Below are 5,000 nucleotides of genomic sequence, written 5' to 3'. Positions count from 1 at the left end.
CCTCACTGTGTTTCCTCTCCTCATCCCTCGCTCTGTTTCCTCCTTCCTTGCCTGATGACTCAGGCCTCCCAGCATCTCTTGCTCTCCTCAAATCCTCTGCAACATAAACCCTGACTCAGAATATGAAAGGACTACACTCTCTAGTATGTTTTTAAAGAGAGGAGAGAGTAAAGAGAAGCGTCTGAGTCACGGCGTGTTTCCAGAAACAGGAAGTCCTCGGAGAGAAAACACAAAATGATCACAGCAGGTGCACTAAAGTGATTTTTGGGGGAAGGGGAGAATATTCTGAGCTCAAATGAAATGTGTCTACATCCCTCTTGGTAGAAGACAAAAGAAAGACACACACACACACACACACACACACACACACACACACACACACACACACACACAGCTCAGAGTTTAGGAGGCAGGAGGAGGAGGATGGAAATACAGTTGTTGTGTTTTAGCGTTAATACCTCGACTCCTCAGGGAGCGACAGATGAGCTGCAGAAACAAAACCCCCCACGGCTACACACACACACACACACACACACACACACACACACACACAGAGGGAGAGCAGGTGTAACACACACACACACCAGCAGTATTTTACAGTGTTCCTCCCGGCTCGAGGCGCAGCAGGAAGATCTTCTGTTGTCTTTTGTTTCAGTTGTTTGAACTCAGTTTGGTTTAGACATAAAAGCAGGAAGTCATGTTTAGGAGAAGAGATCTCTTCCACCTCCATCCCTCCGGTCCCGTCTTGATTCTTCCTCGTTCATTACGTGCATATTGTGCAAAATAATCTACAAATTATGGATCGGTACTTTTCATCGGCATAGAACTCAGAAAGAGAAACGGCCGAGAGAGAGAGAGAGAGAGAGAGAGAGAGAGAGAGAGAGAGAGAGAGAGAGAGAGAGAGAGAGAGGCCGGACAAGACGGCGCCCATGAAAAGCTCCTGAAGCGCCTCTTCCCAACCGGAACAGACACGCCCAGCGATGGTGATGGTGATCGGTTCACATCCTGGTTAGCTGAGAGCCCCGAGCAACTCCTCCTCACTAGAGGAGCCTTGAGGCGTCGGATCGAGACGCGACGAAGCCGGATCACCGGAAACGTCCTCCGATCCTCCGATCCTCCGATCCTCCGATCCTCCGATCCTTTTCCGATCCACCGATCCTTTTCCGATCCTCCGATTCTTCGATCCTCCGATCCACCGATCCTTTTCCGATCCTCCGATCCTCCGATCCACCGATCCTCCGATCCTCCGAACCTCCGATCCTCCGATCTTCCGATCCTCCGATCCTTTTCCGATCTTCCGAACCTCCGATCTTCCGATCCACCGATCCTTTTCCGATCCTCCGATCCTTTTCCGATCCTCCGATCCTCCGTCTCTGGTAGAAAAAGTTCAAACCCCAACCTTCCTCCAGACTCGTTGAGTTGCAGTCGTTATCGGCGTTGCCGCATCATTCCAGGAGTGATCTCTGATGGGCTGCTTCCTGCGGCTCTGGACCGATCCGCCCTCATTACTCGCCGTGTGTTTTGCGTCTAGCCGCCGCTCTGCCGTGTCTGGCGGGCGGCGGATGAGACTTCCTCCTCGTTTCACTTCGCCCGCCTCGCATTACCCTTCATCTTATTTGCCTGCGTCGCTCATCGTCACAGTCACTGCCGACGCGTCGTCGTCGTTATCGCCTTTAGCGAACGCCGGCGCCTTCCGTTCCACCGCGGACGTTGCGACGAGATCGATGGAGTCAACCGGAGCGTTTGAGCTGCAGAAGCTGCGAAACAAACGGAGTCTTCCGGAGGAAGGGAAGTCGTCTAATGAGCCGTCGCTCGGCGGCTCGGGGCGCCTCGTGCTCAGCCTCCGGATCGCTGGCTTCAGAGACGCAGGGAGCGAGGAGGCGGAGCGGAGGCCTTTGACTCCTCGTCCGTCCCTCTTCCACTTCCTGCCAAGAAGAGTAGAAGAAGAAGAGGAAGCCGGCTCAGTAATGAGGCGGCGCCCCGAGGGAGAGCCCACGCTCCGGCATATTGCAGATCGTCTTAGCAGCCGTAATGGATGAGGCCGACGGCGGCAACGTGGCGGGTGTTCACTCCGCCAGCCGGCCGGCGCTGCGGAGACTTCATGAGACGGACGGCGAGAACACCAGCGCTCTCTTCCTCTCCTCTTCCTCTCCTCCTCCTCTTCCTCTCCTCTTCCTCTCCTCTTCCTCTCCTCTTCCTCTCCTCTTCCTCTCCTCCTCCTCTCCTCCTCCTCTCCTCTTCCTCTCCTCTTCCTCTCCTCTTCCTCTCCTCCTCCTCTCCTCTTCCTCTCCTCTTCCTCTCCTCCTCCTCTCCTCTTCCTCTCATCCTCCTCTCCTCTTCCTCTCCTCTTCCTCTCCTCTCCTCCTCCTCCTTCTCTCCTCTTCCTCTCCTCTTCCTCTCCTCCTCTCCTCTTCCTCTCCTCTTCCTCTCCTCTTCCTCTCCTCCTCCTCCTCCTGCTCCTCCTCCTCCTCCTCCTCCTCCTCCTCCTGCTCCTCCTCCTCCTCCTCCTCTTCCTCCTCTCCTGTCCTCTTCCTCTCCTCTTCCTCTCCTCCTCCTCTCCTCTTCCTCTCCTCCTCTCCTCCTCCTCCTCCTCCTCCTCCTCTCCTGTCCTCTTCCTCTCCTCTTCCTCTCCTCCTCCTCTCCTCTCCTCTCCTCTCCTCCTCCTCCTCCTCCTCTTCCTCCTCCTCTTCCTCCTCCTCTTCCTCCTCCTCCTCCTCCTCTCCCTCTCCGGCTGTTCTCTCCTTTCACTTCTTTTCTTCTCCAGTCGTCCAAGACTTAGTTCTGCATTCAGAAATCTGATGAACATTTTATATTTATATTTTATATATTTTATATAAGATGTTATATTTTATATTTATTCATGTTCTCCTGATCGGATCAACTCTCTGACATGAGATGTGCAATGGATCAATTCATCAAGAAAATAACTAATGATGATTTATTATTTATTCATATGAATTTATGTTTTTTCTAATCTACGTCTGAAGAAGAAAAAGTAGAAACGCAATCTGAGACGTGAACAGATGAACAGACATAACATTCATGAACAAATAACGTGGACAATTCATTGTTTTCTGTAAATAATATAGATTAAACTAAATAGAATTCAGAAATAAATGATGACCCAGATGATGAGAGATGGAAAATAATAAATATAAATATAAACATTTCTTCAAAACCAATTATGATAAATTTGTCGAACTTTGCTAATATTAGATTGTTGTTGTTGTAATAAAGCAGTTTTACATCTCTGGGTTTGCATCAAAGGACAATTCTGGATTATTATTCGTATTTTTACAGTTTTTTCAATCATTTCTAGAAATAATAACGATAATTCCTTCCTGACAGAATTACACCGCGTTTCAGTGAGAAGAGTTTCACCTTCAAGTTACATTCTAGATCAACTGAACTTTAATCAAAGTATTCAGAAATCCTGTGATCTCGTCCAGGAGGATCCTCACGCCTCATTTATGATTTAATGCGCTCGTATTGTTTATTGTTCATTGTTCTCCTGGTGAGGCTCTTTGCAGCGCGACGAGCCCCGAAGTCATAACTTTACATCACTTCTTAAAACTCATTCATAGAATTGCTTTGAAGTGACGTCGTCCTTTTACGTCCTTCATGCAGATCTTCTGTTCCTTTTCATTCTCTTGCTTTCTTTCTTTCTTTCTTCCTTTCTTTCTTTCTTTCTTTCTTTCTTTCTTTCTTTCTTTCTTTCTTCCTTTCTTTCTTTCTTTCTTTCTTTCTTTCTTTCTTCCTTTCTTTCTTTCTTTCTTTCTTTCTTTCTTCATTTCTTTCTTTTATTTGTGTTCTATTCCTTTTGCTCTTTTCTGTTCTTTGCCTTTTTGGCTGCTCTCTTTTTGCCTTTTGTTTCCTCCAATGTTTTCCTGAATTGAGCCGTAGAGCACTTAGTAAACGCTGGTTTTAAAGCTGCGATGTGATAAAGTGATGTATTATTATCATAAAGGATCCTGCAGCAGCAGACAGGTGCTGACGAGGAGCTCTGTGGTTTGTTCCTCGTCTCCAAGGAGCCCTTCAGAGAAGACATCAATAATACGCTCCAGACGTTGGAACGGTTCCTCTCAGGATCAGAGTCTGTGTGGTGGTGACAGAGTGAATGTTCCTCTCAGGATCAGAGTCTGTGTGGTGGTGACAGAGTGAATGTTCCTCTCAGGATCAGCGTCTCTGTGGTGGTGACAGAGTGAACGGTTCCTCTCAGGATCAGAGTCTGTGTGGTGGTGACAGAGTGAATGTTCCTCTCAGGATCAGAGTCTGTGTGGTGGTGACAGAGTGAATGTTCCTCTCAGGATCAGCTTCTTTGTGGTGGTGACAGAGTGAACGGTTCCTCTCAGGATCGGCGTCTGTGTGGTGGTGACAGAGTGAACGGTTCCTCTCAGGATCGGCGTCTGTGTGGTGGTGACAGAGTGAATGGTTCCTCTCAGGATCGGCGTCTTTGTGGTGGTGACAGAGTGAATGGTTCCTCTCAGGATCAGCATCTCTGTGGTGGTGACAGAGTGAACGGTTCCTCTCAGGATCGGCGTCTGTGTGGTGGTGACAGAGTGAACGGTTCCTCTCAGGATCGGCGTCTGTGTGGTGGTGACAGAGTGAACGGTTCCTCTCAGGATCGGCGTCTGTGTGGTGGTGACAGAGTGAATGGTTCCTCTCAGGATCGGCGTCTTTGTGGTGGTGACAGAGTGAATGGTTCCTCTCAGGATCAGCGTCTGTGTGGTGGTGACAGAGTGAATGGTTCCTCTCAGGATCGGCGTCTTTGTGGTGGTGACAGAGTGAATGGTTCCTCTCAGGATCAGAGTCTTTGTGGTGGTGACAGAGTGAATGATCGTGTCTCGTGTCACGGCCCTCACAAACACCCTTCTTCTGCATTAGTGTCGGGGAATTTTAACAAATTGTGCACTTTTTGATGATTGCCTAATTATTCCTCTTCATTCCCGTTGCATATCTAATTCAACGACCGCTTCATCTTTTCTCCGGCGCAGCTGCGG

Source organism: Taurulus bubalis, assembly GCF_910589615.1.
Source record: "Taurulus bubalis genome assembly, chromosome: 13".
Taxonomy (NCBI): domain Eukaryota; kingdom Metazoa; phylum Chordata; class Actinopteri; order Perciformes; family Cottidae; genus Taurulus; species Taurulus bubalis.
Note: the sequence above shows the minus strand (reverse complement) of the source record.